At 44.1% G+C, this 24193-nt stretch overlaps 1 protein-coding gene across 1 annotated transcript in view; it reads left to right on the top strand.

Annotated features, from left to right (window-relative positions):
• VASH2 (vasohibin 2) overlaps positions 1-24193 on the top strand; it is a 153560-nt gene that overhangs the window by 109587 nt on the left and 19780 nt on the right. The window lies entirely within an intron of this gene.

The following is a 24193-nucleotide window of genomic DNA, read 5'->3' as shown; positions in this document are numbered from 1 at the left end:
GTACCGATAGGTAAGCCTTAATATAGGCTTACTGATCGGTACAAACAACCGATGAGTTTTCTTCCAGTTTAACTACAAGAATGAAAAAGATCCAAACTATTTTAACAATGTGCACACACCTTGTAGGACATGCTGGTGTTTATAGTAATAAATCAGAAAACTTGTCGGTTCTATAATGGGGGGGGGAAGGGGGGATTATAGGGGTAATTAGGAATAATGTTAAGGGTTGTCACTTTCTTCCTTGTTGTCATCAGTGATTAAAGTCCCACTCACCTGCTAATTAAACTTTCAGTAGATAATTCTGCTATTATAAGAAATAATGTTATCATGCTTAAAACAGCCATCATATTAATAATTGTCCCATTAACAAGGGCCGGTATTACTGGATAAACTGCAGCAAAGAGGAATCATACAGTCCGATTTCTAAATCTAGAAGTAATCTTCTTAAAGCAGAGTTCTAGTCCCTCAACTCTTTTTTTTTTTTTTTTTTCAAACTGGGTCTTAATTACTTCCATTTTGACTGCAACATTTTGATAATGTCAGTAAGGTGGTCATTTTATTTTTTGTTTAAATAGTGCAAAACTAACCTGATCTCGGAAACAGGCAGGGTCCATCTCTGTTGCGGGCATCAGAAGCCCTCTTGTATTCATTTCCGGGAATCGGTGCAGCTGGCTACACCCGATGCATCTCCCCATCGCAGTAATGCCACTGCGTGGCACTCTTTCTTCCTGACAGGTTGCCATAGCAATGGTGGCGTTGGCAGCGGATGTTCATGCATCATTGTTATGGTAACTTGTCAATCAGAGGACATCTTGGAAGGAAATCACGCAAGATTATGGTATTAGGCGATTCCCATGGACTCCTGGGATAGATGATGTTGATATCCCAGGAGTCCACGGGAATCCCCTTGTTATGTCATCTCCTAGGTGGCTGGAGCAAGAAGTACTCCAGGAAATAGAGTAAAAAAGGTACTTAGATAGAATAATGAATGGGCATGGGATAGATTGCAAGTTAAAATAAATGGGTGGAACTCCGCTTTAAGACGGAAGGTACTAAATGGAATTACTACAATCCCAAGTCCAAAGAAACAATGTTTATTCCTTGTTTAAAGCACCTCTGCCCCTAGTTAATTTATTTTGCCTGCATAAGATAAAGAATACCTACCTCTCTGATGTGCAATGACTTGGATCTTCATTGTCTTCAAGAGCTACAGAACCTGAAGAATCTTTTGCGTTTGACACTTCCAGAGTGTTGGATGACTTTGTCCCCTGCTGTGCGCTGTGGTTCCATCCACCGATTGTTACATGAGCACTGTAGTGACGTACGGACAGGTGGCTGGAACACGGAATGCAGCAGGGAACAAGGAATGTGTCGCATGCAGAGGAATCTTTGGGTCCCATAGCTCTTTAAGACTGTAAGGATAGCCAAACAAAGTTAAGCTGGCCTTAGATGGATCAAATTCAATCCATCTAGGGGGCAGGCTGGTTGTACTGAAGTTGATCCTTTGATCGACTTTAGTACAACCAGCTTGTTGGCCAGCAGTGACCATTGTGTTCTGCTTGAAGGGACGGCTCCCTGCTGGCAGAACACAATAGCACTGTGGAAGGTTCTCTCATCAACAATGACTGTGTTAATGGGATAATCGAGCAATTTTCTTTTGAATAAACCTTTTACTATAACTTCACTACTTCCACCTCTCCCGAGGCAGTGATGACGTATCCCTGGCTTTACAGTTGCCTCTTGGGAAGGTCACATTACCAATACCTTCCAGGGAGCTCTTGCAACTAATCTGCAAGTTCTGGGACGAACTTCATTGTACCCACCGTGGCATGAGCCAATAGTGAATGCATGAGATCTGGTGCTGGATTGCAGGAAAAAACTTACCAGGAAAGATTAAAGGACCTTAACATGTATAGCTTGGAAGAAAGAAGAGACAGAGGGGATATGATAGAAACTTTTAAATACTTAAAGGGAATCAACTCGGTAAAGGAGGAGAGCATATTTAAAAGAAGAAACTACCACAAGAGGACACAGTTTTAAATTAGAGGGGCAAAGGTTTAAAAGTAATATGAGGAAGTATTACTTTACTGAGAGAGTAGTGGATGCATGGAATAGAAACATAGAATGTGTCGGCAGATAAGAACCATTTGGCCCATCTAGTCTGCCCAATATATCTGAATCCTATGAATAGTCCCTGGCCCTATCTTATATGAAGGATAGCCTTATGCCTATCCCATGCATGCTTAAACTCCTTCACTGTATTTGCAGCTACCACTTCTGCAGGAAAGTTATTCCATGCATCCACTACTCTCTCAGTAAAGTAATACTTCCTCATATTACTTTTAAACCTTTGCCCCTCTAATTTAAAACTGTGTCCTCTTGTGGTAGTTTTTCTTCTTTTAAATATGCTCTCCTCCTTTACCGAGTTCCTGCAGAAGTGGTAGCTGCAAATACAGTGAAGGAGTTTAAGCATGCATGGGATAGGCATAAGGCTATCCTTCATATAAGATAGGGCCAGGGACTATTCATAGGATTCAGATATATTGGGCAGACTAGATGGGCCAAATGGTTCTTATCTGCCGACACATTCTATGTTTCTATGCTGACGTCATCGGTGTGCCAGTGAAAATGCAGAAAAATAAGCCAGCCACCAATGATGTCCAAAAGTCAAAATGGTGGGATGGGAGATGGAAGCATTGGCCTGTGCCAACAGAGAAACCTAGAAGTGCTTATAGTGAGATGTTTATTTTGCTATAATAAATTAGGGGCTCTTTCACGCTAATGTTTGAGAGGCAGTAAAACCCTACGGCCGAGCTGCATTTTTACCGCTCCCCAACCACTCCCCTTTTCACTACAGATGGAGCGGTCTTCCGGTTGGGTGGTACAGATGCATCTAAAGCATCACAGCCAAGAAAGGACTTGTACCCCCTGACGCTTTTGGCGGGCATAGTGCCTGCAGGGGCATGACCATTCAGGTTAATGGGGCTTCTCTGCAAGCACCCCACAACCCATGCAATGCACACGGTTGTGGTGCAATATTGTGAAGTTGAAGGCGTTAAAGCAGGTGGTGAAAGGACTTATCAAATGCTCTCTGAAGAGTGATTCACATTCCAAACTGAAAGCTTGTGTGAACAAACCCTAATGGGGGTATTTCGTATGCGGGGGAGGGGTAAGATTTACTTTAACATGAAAATCTTATGTGATGCTAGGTCCACATTGAGCAAGAAAATATAACACAATGCTACAGCAACAAATGTACACAAAATAAGTTTTCATAACTAGTTTACCTCCACTCAAATCCATGCAATCCTGTGCTAAACAATACTGGTACCCATCTCCATCCATTCATACATTCTCCTATAGGACAGGGACCCATGGGAAATCAGTGTAATAAACAGAACATAATTAGGATTGTCTATGGGCCTCCACACCATGGAATGTTCCCCGGTCCCCCCCTCGGGCCTGTGCATCATGTGCCGGAATCTGGTCGGGTGACTGCGGTAGCCATGTGTACACAGCTTAGCAGTTGCCGGGAGACAGAAAACCAGCGCTGACAATTATATATGTGATGAGGCGATTAGTGACAAGTCATTTTAATCCGGTCACTTACAGGAGCTGTCAGTGACATTTTTACTGTGCCACTTAATTTGAGCCGAAATCATTTTTCTAGCCGGGGTTTTAATGCGGCACTTCGGAGATAAGGGCTGGCTTACAGGCAATGCACAGTGCAAATTTCATTTTTGCTTCATTAGCAGAAGAGGGATTATTTGTTTCTCTGGTGACTAATTATATCTCAGAGCATCTCCATATGACTTGTACAGGCTGAGGCTTCTCAGAACTTAAAGTAAAGCTGGAAAAATCAAGTTTGCATATCTAGATATCTTAATAGGAATTTTATATACAGTTAGGTCCATAGATATATTTGGACACAGGCACAATTTTCATACTTTTGGCTCTGATTGCCACCAGAAGAAAATTAAAACAAAACAATCCAAATCAATTTGAAGTGGAGACTTTCAGCTTTAATTCAAGGGGTTACGGCGTCTTTTGTGTGCGGCGCGGGGACACATGGTGGTGTTTGGCGGAGGGGATGGCGTGCTTGTACAGTACTGTACTATAGATATGATAACAGCATATCTTTATTTATACCAATACATGGTTGTGGAATGAATCATCAATTTCCATTATTTCTTATGGGGAAATTCGCTTTGATATACGAGTGCTTTGGATTACAAGCATGTTTTTGGAACGAATTATGATCGCGATCTAAGGTGTTATCGTATACATATCCTGTTGTTACTACTATATGTGCTATACTGTATACGGACCTCATCCTGAACTTTATGATCCTTCTGGGTTTTTTTTTTTTCACATGGATCTGTGTGATAAAAAAAACTCAATAAACAAAGATTAAAAATAATTCAAGGGGTTGAACATAAATATCAAGTACAGATTTTAGGAACTGCATCCATTTTTAGACACAGTCCCCCCATTTTCAGAGGCTTAGATGTAATTGGACAAATATAATCATAAATAAAATGTTCATTTTTAATATTTTGTTGAGAATCCTTTACTGGCAATGACTGCCTGAAGTCTGGAACTCATGGACATTACCAAGGACTGGGTTTCCTCCTTTCTGATGCTTTTGTTCTGATGCAGTTGTTCTTTGTTTGTGGGTCTTTCTGCCTTTAGTTTTTGCATTCAGCAAGTGAAATGCATGCTCAATTGGGTTGAGATCAGGTGATTGACTCGGCCATTTCAGAATATTCTACTTCTTTTTCTTTAAAAGCTCCTGGGTTGATTTTGCAGTGTGTTTTGGATCATTGTCCATCTTCCCTGTAAAGTGTCGTCCAATCAACTTTGCTGCATTTGGCTGAATCGGGGCTGACAGTATATCTCTAAACACTGCAGAATTCGGGGGCGTGACTTGGACGGCAATGGAGTAAGACGCACGTGTGCTGAGCTCTGCTCCTGGTTTATCCTGCTACCAATCTCCTGAGTGCCCACCGTTTATTGCACACTACACGGACTGTTACTTGGAGAACAGACACCTCTCTCCTCACGTCCCTGCCAAGGAAAGTCACCACCGCCGCTCCTGCCTTTGAGAAATTATGCAGATGAGTGGGACTCCTCGACAGAAGATGGCGCCTCTGCAGTGCCTGCATTGGAGCCCGTTGCAGCAGATACTGTGAGGGTACTGTAGGTTGACTTCTCTAGCGGACGCTTTTACATTGGATCCTACGCCTGCCAACATATCAGAGCTTAAATCCCAAACTCAGATTGTTGATCAATTACACTATGAGAAGGCTAAGCAGAAGCTTTTCTTTTGTCAGCAGTGGTTGTTCGAGCTGGGAGAGCAGGCGGGAAAACTTTTGGCCTGTCTGGCTCATCAGGACTCCAGACCACAGGTAGTAGTATCTCTAGTTGATGCACAGAGGACTTCCATTACTGACCCCTCATTGGTTGCTTCAGAGTTGCATTTTTTTTATGCCACACTATACACCCCACAAACGACAGTTTCTGAACCAGAAACCTGAGCATTCCTACAAAACATTATCTTCCCACAGTTGACTGAGACCCAACTAGCAGATCTCGAGGCCCCCTTTTTGGATGAAATCACTACTGCTGTAGCTTCCCTTGCCCCAGACCCCCAGACATGATGGTATACCTCTATATAACTATATCTTTGATTCTGGTACCTTACCTGAATCCATGCGAGAAGCCGTTATTATTGTAGTTCCCAAACCAGGTGAAGATCCCATTACCCTAAATCTTACCGACCAGTTTCATTGTTGCAAGTGGACATTAAGATTTTACCAAAGGTCCCTGCCACTTGCCTTAATCAAGTAATTGTATCCCTTATACATCCTGATCAAACAGGATTTATCCCGGGAAAAAGCACGGCAATGAATATTTGCCGGCCATATACGAATATCCAAGCTTGTCATGATGTAGTTGGCACCAGAGCAGTGGTGGCATTAGACACGGCTAAATCGTTTAATTACATGGAATGGGGATACTTATCGGAATGTTTGAGAGGTTTTGGGTTTGGCCCTAAATGTATTATTCTCCAGTGGATCAGGTGTCAGTGAATGGCTAGGTCTTAGACTCCTTCCCCCTTGGATGCAGTACCCGACAGGGATGCCCATTATCCCCATTTCTTTATGCCCTGGCATAACCGCTAGCTTTTTCTCTCAGAACACATACATGGCTTTTGCTTGGGCCCCCTCAGAGAAACTGTGGAAATGTATGCAGATGACATTATCCTGTATTTGGCAGACACCAGCCCCTCTCTACAAACCTTCAGATTATTGAGGAGTTTAGTTTACACTCAGGACTGCAAATTAACTGGAGCAAATCACAGATACTCCCCTTAGACCCTTTTCCACCAACGAGCAGTTCAGCTTCCTTCTATTCAATACTTAGGTGTTCGTGTCATAAGCCTGGTCGAGACTTCCATGGGGGCTGAAGGGTAGAGTAAACCTCACCAAAAGGATTCTCCTGCCCAAGTTTCTATATATGTTTTGGCATTTCCCAGTCCTAATCCCCCTAAAATCTTTAAAGTTATTGATGCTAACCTTAACCACTTTAAGACTGGACGGATTTGCCCCCTTCCTGACCAGGCCCTATTTTGGGATTCTGCACTGCGTTACTTTAACGGACAATTGCGCGGTCATGCGACGCTGTACCCAAATACAATTGATGTCCTTTTTTTCCCCACAAATAGAGCTTTCTTTTGGTGGTATTTGATCACCTGTGCGATTTTTGCGCTATAAACAAAAAAAGAGCGACAATTTTGAAAAAAAAACCCAATATTTTTCACATTCTGCTATGACATTCTCAAAAAAAAAAGAATGTAAAAATCAAATTTTTTTTAACATTTTAGGCCAATTTGTTTTCTGCTACATATTTTTGGTAGAAAAAATCGCAATAAGTGTATTTTTTTATTGGTCTACGCAAAAGTTATCGCGTCTACTAACTACGGGAAAGATTTGTCATTTTTATTGATTTTTTTTTTTTTACTAGTAATGGGCGTCAATCTGCGATTTTTTGTTTTTTTTTTGTTTTTTTTTTTGCGGGACTGCGACATTGCGGCGGACAGATCGGACCCCTGACTGACATTTTTGATGCTTTTGGGGGGACCAGGGACATTACTGCAGTAATCAGTGCTAAAAATATGCACTGTTACTTTAATAATGACACTGGCAGGGAAGGGGTTAACATTATGGGTGATCAAGGGGTTAAATGTGAGCCTAGGGGAGTGATTCTAACTGTGTGGGGGGTGTGGCTTCTGTAATTACCATAGAGACATGTGATCCTATATAGAAGGATCACATTGGCTCCATGATCATTTCAGGGAGGAGGACAGTCGGCTGGCTATGTTTACAACAGCTGACCTTTCTCTCTCAGCGGGGAACGATCGCGGATGTCAGGCGGCAATCGGAGCCGCCTGCCCGTTGCATCGGCCCCCTAGCCTCCCGAGAGCGAGCGCCGTACATGCCTGCCACAGTACATCTGCAGCGGGCGGTCGCAAAGAGGTTAATGCATTCATTTGGGAAGCTGAGCGGCTCACTATTAAAAACCTGACCACACAAGGGCCTGTGTGGCCCCTACCAGACTTTCACTCCTACTATTTAGCGTCCCAACTATCTCACTTTTACCATCTTCATAAATCGGATGCTTTACGTTACCAAACGTTAATCTGTAGACAGTAAAACCGTACTGCGCATTCCCCCCCTACAGGTGATCTTTAGACGTAAGGGACACCAAAGTACAGTCAATACTCACGACTCCATGTTATTTAATCATAGGCATATTTGGGAAATAGCTCTTAAAAGAATTAATAGCGCAACCTACCATACACACATGCCTTTGTGGCATAACCCTCCCTTACAGGAATTATCTATCCCGGACATTGATGTATGGGCTTTAAGGGGAGTGATATACCTACATCACACCCCAGTGGTGAATAAATACCACCAAAAGAAAGCTCTATTTGTGTGAATTTTCTTTTAAAAATTGAATTTGGGTATAGTGTTGCATAACCGCGTAATTGTCATTTAAATTGTAAGAGCTGAAAATTGGCCTGTGAAGGAAGGGGGTCAAAGTGCCCAGTATTAAGGTGGTTAAAGGAACAGGATCCATTTTTTTTTTCCAGGCTAGGGTCCGTGTCCCTACTGGTAGCATGAGGCGATACCTGGACCCTATAGAGGTTGCACAGGAAGTCCAACTACTCCAGGATGGCACATCAATATGTGCCATTGCCAGAAGGTTTGCTGTGTCTCCCAGCACAGTCTCAAGAGCATGGAGGAGATTCCAAGAGACAAGCAGTTACTCTAGGAGAGCTGGACAGAGCTCTAGAAGGAAGGTCCTTAACCCATCAGCAAGACCATTATCTGCTCCTTTGTACAAGGAGGAACAGGATGAACACTGCCAGAGTCCTACAAAATGACCTCCAACAGGCCACTGGTGTGAATGTCTCTGACCAAACAATCAGAAACCGACTTCATGAGGGTGGCCTGAGGACCCTGAACTCGCTGCCTGGCAGATAGGAGCTTGATTAGCATTTGCCATTAAAACACCAGAATTGGCAGGTTCTCCAATGGTGCCCTGTGCTTTTCACAGATGAGAGCAGGTTCACCCTGAGCACGTGACCGACATGAAAGGGTCTGGAGAAGTGGTGGAGAATATTCTGCTGCCTGTAACATTATTCAGCACAACTGTTTTGGTGGTGGGTTAGTGATGGTCTAGGGAGACATATCCATGGGGGGACCCACAGACCTCTACATGTTAGACAATGCTGCCATTTGGTATCAGGATGAAATCCTTGGACCATTTGTCAGACCCTACCCTGGTGCAGTGGGTCCTGGGTTCCTCCTGATGCAGGACAACGCCCAGCCTCGTGGTGAGAGTATGCAGCCAGTTCCTGGAGGATGAAGGAATTGATACCAATGAAGGGCCCCCACGCTCGCCTGACCTAAATCCAATAGAACACCTCTGGGACATTATGTTTCGGTCCATCTGATGCTGCCAGGTTTGCACCTCAGTCTGTTCAGGAGCTCAGTGATGCCCTGGTCCACATCTGAGCGGAAATACCCCAGGACACCATCCGTCATCTCATTGGGAGCATGCCCTGGCATTGTCAGGAATGCATACAAGCATGTGGGGGCCATACAAAGTACTGAGTACTAGTTTGAGTTGCTGCAATTAAATTTCAGAAAAATGGACTAGCCTGCTGCATCACTTTTTGACTTTGATTTTCGGGTTGTCTATTAATTCAGCTCTCTGTAGGTTGAAAATTTTCATTCCCATCAAATGATGTGGCATCCTGTCATTCCTGACACATTACTCAGTCCATATCAGTATAGATATCCAGCATGATCTTTTTCCCCATTGGGGTCTGATGTGTTTTCAAAGTGTTCCTTACAAAAAAAAAAAAATATATATATATATATATATATATATATATATATATATATATATAATATATATGTTACATTTTATTTTTATTTTATTATTTTAGTTTTGCATAGACTGAGTAAGGAACAGTTATCATCCCTTGTGACAGCTTGGTTTCAAATCCCACCGCTGACATCAGAATTTCACAGTTGGGCTCCAAGCCTTACCATAGGCAGAGATTTCCAGTTTGCAGGACAACAGTCTAAAGCTGGCCATATACATGGATCGAAATTCGGTCGGTTCAGCAGGGATTGGCTGAATTTCGATCCCTGTGCGTGGCCACTGTAAACAGATTGACTTCTGTTTATCCACCCTGTAGGTATTTTTTCACTTGGTCAGAGCTGCATCCTGTAGTGTTGATCTTTGTATTCTAATGGAGGGGAAGTCTCCCCACTGTCAGAATGCAAAGACACAGCGGGAGGATTCCTCCATCCACCTCAAATGTGTGGATGGAGGAATAGGATCAGTTTTTTATTACATTCATCACGCTTTTTGAAGGAAAAAAACAGACTCAAATATGGCCAGCCTATGCACCAGCAGACTTAGGGCTCTTTCACACGGTCCGCCTCCGTAGGCGGATCCGTGCTGCTCAGCGGGGATCGATCCGCGATCCCCACTGAGCCGGCGGATGACAGCTCCGTCTCCGCTTGCAGTGCAGAGAGGGAGGTGTCACAGCCCCCGCTGCTCTCTATGGGGGATTTCACAGACAGGATCGGATACGGGTGGCAGCGGAGGTGTCTCCGCTGACATCCGCTGCATGGAGGATCCGATCAGATCCGCCTAAAAAACTGACAGGCGGATCTGATCGGACCGCCCATGTGAAAGAGCCCTAAGTGATTGTCACAGGGGTCAGTTAACTCAACAAGTTAACCCTTTACACACCAAATGGTAGCTGCCACCAATATTTGCTATAGCAATACTAACCACCTAAGAAATGTCTGTGACACTCGCTGCCACACCAGACAGGAACACAACAGAGATTTAAATATACAGAAGTAGCTCTCACAAAGGCAAGAATTCTTTCATTTCTGATCAGATCATTTAGAGATACTGACAGCCCCAGTGCATAGACCAGGCAATTTGTCTTGAGTCCTGTGAGTTCTGTTCACACTAAGCCAAAACATGAACTATTTCTAAGTGCACTGTGCCGTCACAGCCTGCTGCAGTGAACAAAGATAAATGAAATGTAATAAATTTGGAAAAAAAATTAAAGAGTGCAATTTTTCATTTATAACGCCTCTGCACCGTTTCCTTTACACACATGGCATAACGCATCCGCTGGCCCTTCCTTTTCTTAGCTTCAGTCTGTGTGCAGAGGAACGGTCTTATTGAAATCTGCACTGGGATAGTTAAAGTTGAAAATTACATTTTGATATAAATTTTGTTGGTGTGTTACAGACAGTCCTTGATAAACTAGCAATCGTGTTTTAAAATGTACTTTTGCATACAAAATGCCCCCAAAAGTGATAAATTTGCGTGCGGTAAATAGGTCTGATATCTCCGAAATGGCAAATAAAGCGTGTTAATGAAAAGACTAAATGCCTTATGATGTAGAGAACTGAGCTTCTTCTGTAACTTGTGGAAATGTGTATCAGAGCGGGCCGTGTGTAGGTCGGTGTGATGGTGTGACTATCGTATTCCACTGCAAACTTCTCACTTCTATCATCTGTATGCCGTATTGTGTACGCTGCTCGCTATTCCCATCAGATGACACCGGTGCTGGAGTAGGATGTGCGGACGTGGGAGGAGGTGGCTGTGAAGTCTTTGTTTTGTACTAACAGAAGAGTATTAAAGACAAGGAAAAATTACATGTTATAGACGAGGCTGTTCATGGAAGGATTACTGAGAGCAAACTCATTGTGTTAACTGTTTCCTAATGACTCAGATCTCTCAAGTAAAATATATCCTCCTTCTCTAAAGACAATCCAAACACATCCACTACCTAATGGTCCTGTAATGTACTTTTCATGAAATTATTTCCTACTGTGTTTTTCTGCCTCCTTGTAACGTCCTACGTGAGCTCCTGAACCCCTCCTCTCTATTTGTTTGCAATGAGCAGTTCCCATTAGTTGCAGTCATGTGCCCTGCTCTATACCCAGGGCCATCTTACCGAATGGGCATGCTGGGCAGTTGCCCGGGGGCCCAACTTGCCCAGACGGCCCCACCTGCCCAGCGACCCAGCCCTAGCCAAGCATTAGTCCTGATTCCCGTGTGCATCCCGCTGCCGAACTTAGCAGGTGGCAAGCGTCTGTCAGCCCTGCCCTGCTGGCAGGCCACTTGGGCCATGGAGGGAGGAGCCCGCAACTGCAGGAATGCCTGTCAGCCTCCATGGGAACAGGCACACACAGGACAGTCCAGTCTGACTCCCGTCTGTGTGTGTGTTCACCGGACCCAGCCGCCAAACTTGGAAGCTGTTATTAGCCTTGCACTGCTGTACCAATAAATATTGCCTTATCGATAATTTGCATTTTTATTCTGGTGGATGATTGTGTAAGCGGGGCCCCAGTGCACTGCATTGCCCAGGGCCCTTTAATACTCTTAAGATGTCACTGTCTATACCCACTACACAGGGCCGGGACAAGACGTGTGCTGGGGGAGCGGCTGCCCTGGGCACTGTGGTACCATGTGAGGTTGGGGGCGCCACAAGGAGAATGGGGGGGGGGGGGTTTGTTGGAAGGGACAGTTTGGGGGCGGCAAGGAGTAAGTATTGTTCTAGAAGGGGAAATTTGGGGGAGGGAGTGCTAAGAGTTGTGATTTAGGAGGATTTGTATTGGGGGGAAGATTTGTGCTAGGAGTGGGGATTTTTGTGCTGGAAGGGGGGATTTGAAGTGGATGGGGAAGAAAATGTGTACAAGGAACAGACATTTTAGGGGTAGAGGATTTGTGTTAGGAGGGGGTGAATTCTTTTGAGGGGGGGAGGGCATTTGAGCTGGGGGAATGAGGGGAGATTTGTCCTGAGAGGGGGAGGGGGGTTTCAGCAGGGGATGGATTTGTATTGGGGGGGGGTCATTTATGCTTATGGGGTAAGCATGCAGATTAGTGCTCAGACCAGTCCAGACCAATGATTGATGGGACCAGCTTCCAATTATGTGACCACTGCAATAGTCCAATCCAATCATTGCCAATCCTTCCTGCCCCCTCGGTGTTCCAAACTGTGGGTGAGCAGGAAGGGGTTAAAGTGGACATAAATTTTTTGCTAAAAAAAAAAAAAAAAAAATTAAAAGCAGCCCAGCAGAAAAAAAAATAAAACTCAATAAAATAAAAGCAGCTTTTGCAATATTCACCTTCAGTGTCACACTGTCACCTGCAAATGCTCTACTACTCCAGTAGATGGCGCTTTTCTTGCAAGTTCAATGACTGTCTGTGTCATTCAACTCCCTTCCTGTGTCATGGACACACCCCTTTGGGGTGCTTTGTCATTTAATCCTGGGCCATTCAGTGCAGGAGCAAGGAATACTTATCGCTGTCACTGGAAGAGAAAAGTAAGTTGTCACCAGAATGACCCTATAATAAAGGTAGGTGAATGTTTTTTTTTTATTTCTGAATGTGCATCACTCAAAACAGAAGTTCTTTTGATTGATTGGTCTTTACTGTATAGCCAATTGAGATATTAGATGGTGGTCCTAAAATGTCGATCCTATTTTGTCTTGCTGTCAGGCCATGCTGAGCTCTGTAGTTCCTCTTCCTCTAGAGAGCTCCTTAAACCTGGTTGCTTTTGAAATGCTGTAATCACTGTTCCTATTTGCTGTGTAGATCTAGGTGTGGGAATGTTTTGTGTCTGTTTCCACTGTCGGAATGATCTGTATCCTTGTTGAATCAGTGTCACACAGTAAACGGTGACAGGTGACTTAGAAGAGACAATTATGGCAGCTTACCGCAGGCAGCCATTTTTTATCCTGGTTGGGTGCCGCCGTCAAATAATGGGTGTTGCTGTTTGCTGAGCAAACTCTGCGCTGACTCCTGCTGGGTAGCAGAGACACGAGCTGTTTTCCTTCATTTACCCATTCTCTGAAATCTCTGCCATTTCTAGGAACACTCCCTACTTCAGCTGCAGTGACATTTCTGATTGTTTGTGTTATGGAGCATCTTCTAGTGGTTGCAAACCTCAGACTATATATATAGGAACAATGCAGAAACACACTACAGTCCATTTAACATGGTTTCCTATAGTACACATCTGTGCGTTTTGCAGCCGGCGCGATTTTTGGAAACGATCGGGGACTTTTTTCCCATGTATTGCCTGTAATAGACTTCAATGGAATTGCACATGAAACGCAAGTGTTGTGTTTGTTATGCCATTTTTGATGCGCTTAGCGTTTTCTTCCCCTTTTAACTACTTCCCACAAAATCACATAGCTGTAATTTTGCTCAAGTGGTTGTACCGGGGTTATGCCTGCAGCTACAAGCATCACCCGCTACCGTTTTTTTTTTAGAGCGGTCAGTAGAGCGGCACAGCAATCGTTAAAGAATTGTGATCTCGATTACACCCCCCCCCCCCCCCCCTCACGATTCTTGCAGAGCCGTTGTACTGCCAAAAACTCCAACCACATTATTTCCGGTGAGTGGGAATAATTGGAGATTTCGAGCACTAATTATACCATGTACTCATGTGTATAGGCTGCCGGTGTTCCGTGACAAAAACCTACCCGTAAAAATTTCATACCCTTGTCACTTCCGGTGCACCTACGTCAGCACCTACGTCATTGAACAGCTGAGGGCCTGACAAATGCGCATGCTCGGAGGGTATGGATATATCACGGTACTGTGTGCAACGTTACACTTGCGCCGCTTACATTAAAACAGCTCCTCTGCAACATGAGTCATCTCTGCTCCTATCCCTGTCACTTCCCTGATCGCGGCTACTAAATATAAAAGCGGATCATGGAGCCAAGATCTCCGTCATTTACATTTCATACACCCGCCGCCGCTTTTACATTTACTAGCCGAGATCAGGGAACTGACAGGAATAGGAGCGGAGATGACGCATGTTGCAGCCCAGCTGTTTTAATTTACCCGCCGCAAATGTAACGTTACACACACTACCGTGATAAATCCATACCATCCGAGCATGCGCACTTGTCAGTTCCTCTGCTGTTCAATGACGTATCCGCGGCTTTGAGCATGCGCACTGCTACACTGCTCTGATGTTCCTCACAGGAAGTGACGAGGGTAGGCATTTCTCAGGGGGTAGGTTATTCTCACGGAACACCGGTGTTGTGTAAACTCACCAAGTGCTCGGAATCTCCAATTATTCCCAGTATACACTCACCGGAAATAACGTGGTTGGAGATTTCGGCAGGTTGGCGTTTTCGGCAGGACACCGAGAAGAAAAAAAAAAAAGAGCATCTGGCAAATGTTTATCAACACTGTGAGGCTGGGAGATAACTATAAACACAATGTTTTACAATGTATCATTTCCTTCTTAGATCAAAGTAATGAACTTCCGTCTGTAAGGCTCGGTTCACACTGATGCGATGCGGGAAGGCTGCGAATTCGCAGCCTGTTCCCGCATCGCACACGCACCCCCGGCAGTTCACACTGCCATATGCGATCCGCTGGGGGTGTCAATGTAATCTTAACGACACCCCCAGTTTGATCGCATATCGCAGTGCGATCGTGCAGTTCGCACAGGATCGGATCGCACAAGTGTGAACCGCTGTGCGATCCGATCCTGATGCGGCAGCAAAAATGCCTCCTGTGCGTCTTTGCTGCGGGTGCGGTGCGAATTTAGCCATACAAACTGTATGGCTAAACTCGCACCGCACAGCTGATCGCATGTCATGTCGGAGCAGTGCGCTCCGGCATGACATGCGAACCCGGCACACGCAGAAGTGTGAACCGGCTCTTAAGGGCAGTTTAGAGCCGGTTCACATTACAGCGATCCGACTTGCACCGCGACCTCGGAGCGGCCGGCACGGACTTCATAACATTGAAGTCTATGCAGGTCGCCTTCCGGGTCGCCCCAAATAAGCTCCGGACCCTTTTTCTAAGTCGGAGCGACTTGTGTCGCTCCTATTAGAACGGGTCCACAGCTTCTCTATGGCAGGCGACCTGTCGGGTGACCAGGTCGCCTGACAGGTCGCCCCAGTGTGAACCGGCTCTTAACCTATGAAAGACTTTTTCTGACACTTGTTGCTTACAAGGTAAAATCAGTATTTTTTGCTAGAACCCCCAAACATTATATATATATTTTTTAGCAGAGACCCTAGAGAATAAAATGGTGATCATTGCAATATTTTTTGTCACATTGTATTTGCGCAGAAGTCTTTCAAACGCAATTTTTTTGGGGGAAAAAATACACTTTAATAAATTTTAAAAGAAACGAAACAGTAAAGTTAGCCCAATTTTTTTGTATAATGTGAAAAATGATGTTACTCTGAGAATTGTGAGAGAATCATGATCTTTATTCTAAGCAAAAATATTGTGAATCTCATTTTATGCAGAATCGTGCAGCTCTAGCGGACGGTCTGCTTTCTAGTAATAACAACCGATGTGGCTAAGCCGCCACTCAGCTGTTTTTACAAGCAGCAAGACGGGACGCACCCCCCCCCCCCCTTTCCTACGCTCCTCCCAGGTCTCCCATCCCACCAGGAGACCCGAGCCCCCCAGCCGGCACGTCCGCTGGCTGGCCGAAGACCCGAACAAAGCTGGATTCGGCTCAGATCAGGTCTCTGATGTAGTAACCCAGAAACTATGCCACTTCTGGTTTACTGGGCAGCCAACAGCGCCCACTTTAGAAAATGACAGTACTGTATTCAAAAATGCTGATCTTGCCATTTTGAATACTTTTAGGTGTAGTGGAGGGGTTTAGAGTCCCCCGATCCCTCCATAAAGAGTACCTGTCACTGCCTATTACTGTCACAAGGGATGTTTACATTGATCAGAAAAATTATTTTTAAAAGGGACAGTGTAAAAAATAAATAAATAAATAAAATGAATAAGAAAAAAAAAATTGAAAGTGCCCCATCCCTCCATACTCGCGCACCAAAGAAAACGCATATGTAAGTCCCGCCCGCAAATGTAAACCGTGTTCAAATCACACATTTGAGGTATCCCTGCGATCGTTAGAGCAAGGGCAATCATTCTAGTGCAAGATCTTCTCCGCAACTCTAAAATGGTGACCGTTAAAAATGTTGAAAATGCTGCCTATGGAGATTTTTAAGTACCGTAATTTGTCGCCATGCCATGAGTGTGCGCAATTTTAAAGCCTGACATGTTGGGTATCTATTTAGTCGTAAATCAATGTAACATCATCCTTCACATTATGCAAGAAAATTGAGCTAACTTAACTGTTTAGTTTTTTTAATTATTTGAAATTTATTTTTTTCAAAAGTATGCGCAAATACAGTGTGACAAAAAATATTGCAACGGCCACCATTTTATTTCCTAGGGTCTCTGCTAAAAAATATTTATATAATGTAATTTTCTAGGGAAAAATATTGATTTTTACTTGTAAACCACAAATGTCAGAAATAGGCCTGGTCTTGAAGTGTTTAAACACTGTATATAGCTGGTTGCTAAGGAGTGGGATGGGAAGCCGGCCGCCGCGTCCTTAACAACCAATGACTAATCAGCTGTCAGCGGGATTCCCTGAATGTAAAAATAAAATTGCCAGTAAAAAAAAAAAAAGTTGTGAAAAAAACGGCATGAGGTCCCCCCCCCCCCCCCCCCCAAAAATACATACTAGACCCTTATCGGAGCATGCAGCCCGGAAGGACAGAAAAGGGGGCGCGCGAACATGTTGATGGGAACAAGGGCCTCTTCCCGACAATCCTAAGCGGCGGTTGTGGGGGTCTGCGGGCAGCGGGCTTATCAGAATCCCAAAGCCCCCTTCAGGAAAGGTGGCCCCTGGACCCCCCCCCCTTATGTGAATGAGTATGGGTTACATTGTACCCCTACCCATTCACCAAAAAAAAAAAAAAAAGTGTAGTGTTACAAAAAGCCGATGACTTTTGACAAGTTCAAGGGTGTGACTCCAGCTTTCTGACAGTTGAGACAAGGCTTAACACAATTCTGGCTTTAAAGAGGAGAAACCTGCAGATAAACAGGTACAACTTATGTAGGGGGATTTGTCTCTTCTCTGTGTATTATCTGTGGCCAGTCACTTCACTGGATATGTGTAAGAGATTACAAACACTTTAAAGTAGATCTAAATAGCAAAACAGTTTTTTTCATTTTGGAATAAGGTTGGGTTATAACCCATCAGTTTTTTTTTTTTTTTTTACATCTCTGCCCACCTGAGGAGATTTCCCTTCATTTCCTGTCCCATAGCCAAACAGGAAGTAGAGGAAAATCCCTCCACAGTGAGGGGATTTTCTGTTATGAAATTTTGGGTTGACAACCAAAAAGTAATAGAGGGGAAATCCTCCAGTGAGGACACCAGAGATCCCCTTACTTTGGAGGGATTTCCTCTCACTTCCCCTTTGTAGTTAAGAAAACACAAAAACCTGACGGGGGATTTAAAATTAAAAAAAAAAAAAATGGCATTTATACTTTAAATCGGTTTGGTTACTTCAGGATTTACATGTTTTGACACATTGTCATAGATCTGTTGTATAGTTATGTTGTATTTTAGCTTTATTTAAAATGGTTGTAAACTCTGAGTCCCCGTTCACACTAAGGCGACCTGTGAGGCGACCTGGTCTGCGGACCCGTTCTAATAGGAGCGACACAAGTCGCTCCGACTTAGAAAAAGGGTCCGGAGCTTCTTTGGGGGCGACCCGGAGGCGACCGCCATAGACTTCAATGTTATGAAGTCCGTGGTGGCCGCTCCGAGGTCGCGGCGCGCTGCTCGCACTGTGACCTCGGTGGTCGCCCCCCCGAGTCGGATCGCGGGTGTGTGAACGGGACCTTATACTCAGTGACATCACTGGCCTCAGTTAACATCACTGACCTCAGTTAATACACAGAGATGAAGTTGTACCTTTTTTATCTGCAGTATTCTCTTCTCTACATCCGTTTAAAATGCAGAATTTATAATGCTTGTTTGAGCTTCCAGAAAAATAATAAATCATTGATTTTTACCCACTTGTATACAACTATATAGATCAGACCAAAATGAGGAACAAATGAGGAGGAAAGAGGGACCAGAGGGAATTTGTTCGAAATCACGGACAGTTCCTCAAAATCAGGGACAGTTCAGTTGGGAGCTATGCACAGGATCAGAGCTGAGGCTGTTAATCCCAGGCTGTGTGCTGGAGCTTCCTCTCCTGTCACCTTTTTTTTTCTCTTGGTGTCAGGAAAACTTGTCAGAAGTGACTTCTGCAGACAGCTAAGGAAGAAGACGGAAATGGTACTTAGTGCTCTGGATTAAGACAAATGCACACTATATAGAGATATGCTGTGTTCATTATTCATGTATGAGGTTAACAACAAGTGTATTTTGATTTACACATGATTGATAGTTATTCTGTTCTTCTTGTTTTGTGGCTGGCTGTCCTAAATAGTGACAGTTGTAATGGTTGGAAGTAGGGATAGACCGATTTATCGGCAAGGCCGATATATCGGGGGCTGTTATGCACTTTCCCCGATATATCGGAATCTGCCCCGGAACTGGCCGATATTTTTGTGACGTCATTCTGCCTTCTTAGGCCGCCTCCCTCGCCTTAATCAGCTTGATCTGGAGTCGGGACTAGTCTCGTGGGAGTGTATCGGCCATACACCCATCCACAGCAGCCCTGCACCAGCCAGCCACCCACAGGCCCTGTACCTGCCAGCCACAGGCCCTGCACCAGCCAGCCAGCCACCCACCCACAGGTCCTTTACCAGCCAGCCACCCACAGGCCCTGTACCAGCCAGCCACCCACCCACCACAGGGTGCCAGCCATCCACCACAGGGTGCCAGACAGCCAGCCACCTACCACAGGGTGCCAGCCAGCAACCCACAGACAGGGTGCCAGACAGCCAGCCACCCACAGGCCCTGTACCAGCCAGCCAGCCAGCCACCACAGGGTGCCAGCAAGCCAGGCATTAACCACTTAAGCCCCGGAAGATTTTACCCCCTTCCTGACCAGGGCCTATTTTGCGATTTGGCACTGCGTGACTTTAACAGACAATTGCGCGGTCGTGCGACGCTGTACCTAAACGAATTTGGCGTCCTTTTTTTCCCACAAACAGATCACCTGTGCGATTTTTTTTTTTTTTTTGATCATGCGCTATAAACAAAAAAAGAGCGTCAATTTTGCAAAAATAACAATATTTTTCACATTTTTTTATATGAAATTCCCCCAAAAAAATGTAAAAATCAAAACTTTTTAACATTTTAGGCCAATTTTTTTTTTTTACCATATGTTTGGTAAAAAAAAATCGCAAAAAGCGTATTATGATTGGTTTGCGCAAAAATTACTGCGTTTACTAACAAAGGGAAATATTTTTGTTGTGTTTTTTTTTTTTTTTAACGCGTAATGGCGGCGATCTGCAATTTTTTTTTTTTTTTTTCTTTTTTTTTTTTTTTTGCGGGACTGCGACATTGGGACAGATCGGACCCTTGACTGACATTTTTGGGGTTACCAGTGACATTACTGCAGTAATCAGTGCTATACATATGCATTGTTACTGTAAAAATGACACTGGCAGTGAAGGAGTTAACTATTGGAGAGGGAGGGGTTAAGTGTGTCATAGGGGCGTGTGGCTTGATGTGTAAGAACAGTGATCAACGGTCCTACATAGTAGAACCGTTTGATCACCATTCTTACACAGGGGAGAATGACAGGCGGCTGTGTTTACATTAGCTGCCTGCCTTTCTCCCGCTGTCACGGACGATCGCGAGTGCCCGGCGGACATTGGGTCCGCCGGGCACACGCGCGGGGGGGGGTCCGTGACCGAGCGGGAGCGCGCATCCGGCAGCACGCACTCGCTCCCAAAACCCTTACAGGCTAGCGACGTAGCCCTACTTCGCTTTGCCTGTGAGGGGCTGACTGCCGACGTAAATAGTCGTGCGGCACTCGGCAAGTGGTTAAGCATTAAACAAAATATTAACATGTTCAGTACCAGATTTGTATCAAAATTGTCTTTATTTTTCAAAACTTTAAATGTACAAAATATCGACCCATATCGGCCGATACCGATACGTTGTGACCAAAATATCGGTATCGGCTCTGAAAAAAACATATCGGTCTATCCCTAGTTGGAAGGATAGTGCCATATACTTGGAGTCTGTAGTTGCTACACAGAGACCGATAACCGAGTTTATGGCCCATCCAGGAGAATAATTCTAAGGCCAGCATCATGCCCATGCCTTGTGAAACGTGTAACCACAAGGCATGGTAATGCGGCGTTGGTCGCGCTTTGTGGTGCCATTCTCTTTGAAGAGGGTCCTAATGCACTGATTGGATCCAAGAAAAATAAAAAGATCATGCAGGGGAAAGTGAAAGTGTCTCTACAAGGTCTCCCAACCCCTATACCCCCCAATGATCCCTCACCGGTCCTCCTCTGCAACCAGTACCAAAATGACTGGACTATTGATGGACCTGCCCATTGTGACTGGTTCTCCTAAATCCACAGCTGTCTGTAGGCCATATCAAGGTTGTAGCCAGACTGTGAAGGTTTGAGAAATGTCAGTCTTAAAGGTCATCCCATTTAAGAAACAAAGTAGCACAGTCAATTGATATCCCTTTTTATCCTTTAAGAAGTATTAAAGAGCGCCTATTTTTTTTTTCTTATACACTAGTGCCCCCTACTGATAGAAACAGTTACTGCATTTTGACACTTATCTCTCTGCAAACTTAATCGTTTTTGGGCTCATTACCCTTCCTATAGAAACGAATGACATTACCAAGAGGACTGAACTTTCCTGTATTATCTGCCCTGATATTAAATAGCTTGCACAAATACTAAGACTAATGTCAGTATATGATGCATACTTTGTATTTGGTTTGCTCCAAGAGATATATTTTTGAAGCACATTCTAGGAGCAGTTATGTGTAGTATCCCATTGCAACCATGGGCCAGTTTTCAGCAGTTCAGATCATTCAGAAGAAAGGCGTGATTTGGTTACTATAGGGTCTATATATAAAGATGGAGAAATAAAGAAGCGACAAAAGGATGTTGTTAGCAGTAACCAATTAGAGTCCTGGTTTCATTTTTTCACATCTGAAACCTGACTGGTCACTATGGGCAAAAACATAAACTTTGTTCTGCCTTTCCTCAAGGAGCCTGGAGGTTCCTCCTTTATTTTCTTTCAGCTGCATATATTTTCTATGCATAGAATGTCTTTTTGGTAGAAACTTTGAGATCTCCCATTGTGCCTGTGTGAGAGGTAAGATGGCCATACACTTTACAGTCTGGTTGTACAATCCCCCTTAGATCTACCATCAACTATGTAGTTCAAGGGCTTGCCTGATTTAAATCCCCACTCTGGGCAGAAAAAAAATTTCCTTGCAGTGGGATCCTCCACATTACAAGGGTTAAGTACTCATTAGGACTAGGGGTAGAGGTAGATTGTAATACCATATTCCTCACTCTGGCAGGCTTCCTCCATCTGTGCAACCCTGAAGCCTCTTTTCTAAGGCAATCCAGCTGGCAGGCACTTGCTGACATCAAGTATAATGTAGGACCAATATTCTTGCATTGTACACAAGGGTGGCCAGGGCCCACCCGCAGAATTGGAGAGGGGAGCGCTGTAGCAAGGAAAAAGGTAAGTAATACACCTAATTCCTTTATCTTAATGGTACCCATACAGTCTTTGATCTTTTTTTATTCTAACAATCTGCGGTTCGATCAAAATAATTAAATCTGCAAAAAATGAATAGCCATAACTTCCTTTCTGAACATTGCAAACTGATTTGATCGGCCAGGGTGTAAAATTGATCATTTTGGATCGATAAGCAGCACTGAGATACTTTGTTAATGGATGAGATAATATTTCAGATTATTGGATTACATGGTAGAAACAGAGACATGATTGATAATTTACAATCGTCTCCTAACGATTGATCAAAATCCACTTCCCTGTATTTGACCTATAGATCAAATAGATTGTCAACTATAGATCAATTATTCTGATTGATCAAAAAGGAAATTGATTTATCAAAGCATGTATGGCCACCATTAGATTTAGCAAGTTTAGCTCTTTGGACATGGTGCAGTGCCTATCACAGAAAAAATGCCGTAACCCCCATTGCTCCGCACACATGCGCGCACGCATGTTTAAACAGCGGTTGCACCATGTGTGTGACCTATGGCCATGAAAATAGAGTGCGAGCAATAATTGTAGTACGCGAGCTCCTTGGTAACTCTAAACTAATGAGCTGTACAAGCATCACCTATGGTGATTTTTGGGTACCATTGTTTTTTTTTTTTGCACACACAATTTTAGGACTTGCCATGTTGGGCATCTGACACAAAAAATGGGTAGTCTATTGTGTGTTTGTACTAAAATAATTTTATTATATTTTTTCCTGAAAATTTGCGTTTAATAAACTGTTGCGCAAATATCATGTGATAAAAATTTGCAGCTATCATCTTTTCGTTCTACAGGGCCTCTGCTTTCAGAAAATATAGCATTTTCTGAGAGTTTCAAGTGTTACTAAACCCAGAACCTGCATTCACTATATCTGCTTTCCCCAGGAGCCTGCATTCACTATATCTGGTCTCCCCAGGAGCCTGCATTCACTATATCTGGTCTCCCAAGGAGCCTGCATTCACTATATCTGCTCTCCCCAGGAGCCTGCATTCACTATATCTGCTCTCCCCAGGAGCCTGCATTCACTATATCTGCTCTCCCCAGGAGCCTGCATTCACTATATCTGCTCTCCCCAGGAGCCTGCATTCACTATATCTGCTCTCCCCCGGAGCCTGCATTCACTATATCTGATCTCCCCTGGAGCCTGCATTCACTATATCTGGTCTCCCCAGGAGCCTGCATTTACTATATCCGGTCTCCCCAGGAGCCTGCATTTACTATATCTGCTCTCCCCAGGAGCCTGCATTCACTATATCTGGTCTCCCCAGGATCCTGCATTCACTATATCTGATCTCCCCAGGAACCTGCATTCACTAAATCTGCTCTCCCCAGAAGCCTGCATTCACTATATCTGCTCTCCCCAGGAGCCTGCATTCACTATATCTGCTCTCCCACAGTACACAGAACATGGAAATGCAATTATTTTAGTAAATATAAACTGCTAAATAACTTTTCTCATCAGCAGTACTGTATATACTATATAGCAGTCTTGTGACTACTATCAGTGTCTGGTAAAGCTTGTAGAAGAAATTTTCATTTTACTCTGTCCTCTGAGGCTGCAGGACCCCTGACCCTCTATCTGCACAGAGCTGATTGGCTCTGTGCTGATGAAATGCACTCTTCCAACAGAAAAAAAAACAACTCTTTAGCAATACACACCAAACTGAGCATGTGCAGAGTGCCCCCAAGGCTCTGTACTATCAGGAGATGGATTGGGGACAGTGGAAGAGGGGGAGGATCAGAGAAGACAGAATTTACAGCCGTTTTACACAATGTGGAGGATTAACCCCTTAGGTTCCACAGTGAGTATACCAAGCATGCTTTACTGCACATATAGACTGATTTTACTGTTGTGGGTTTAGTAACACTTTATTGCCAAAAAGAAAGATTATTACATGTGTGCAAAAAAAATGGAAAACGTTTGCTCTAGACCTGAGCTGGTTAAGCACCTTGTAGTTTCAGAGTTCACCTTAAATACAAATTGAATGGATTGTTTGGGTTTGTCTTCATATTACGGAGTTTTGGTAAATATAGAGGAGATTGTACCGATAA

The sequence above is a fragment of the Pelophylax lessonae genome (assembly GCF_965119305.1).
Source record: "Pelophylax lessonae genome assembly, chromosome: 3".
Classification (NCBI taxonomy): Eukaryota; Metazoa; Chordata; class Amphibia; order Anura; family Ranidae; genus Pelophylax; species Pelophylax lessonae.
Note: the sequence above shows the minus strand (reverse complement) of the source record. Positions and strands in the feature narration are given on the sequence as shown.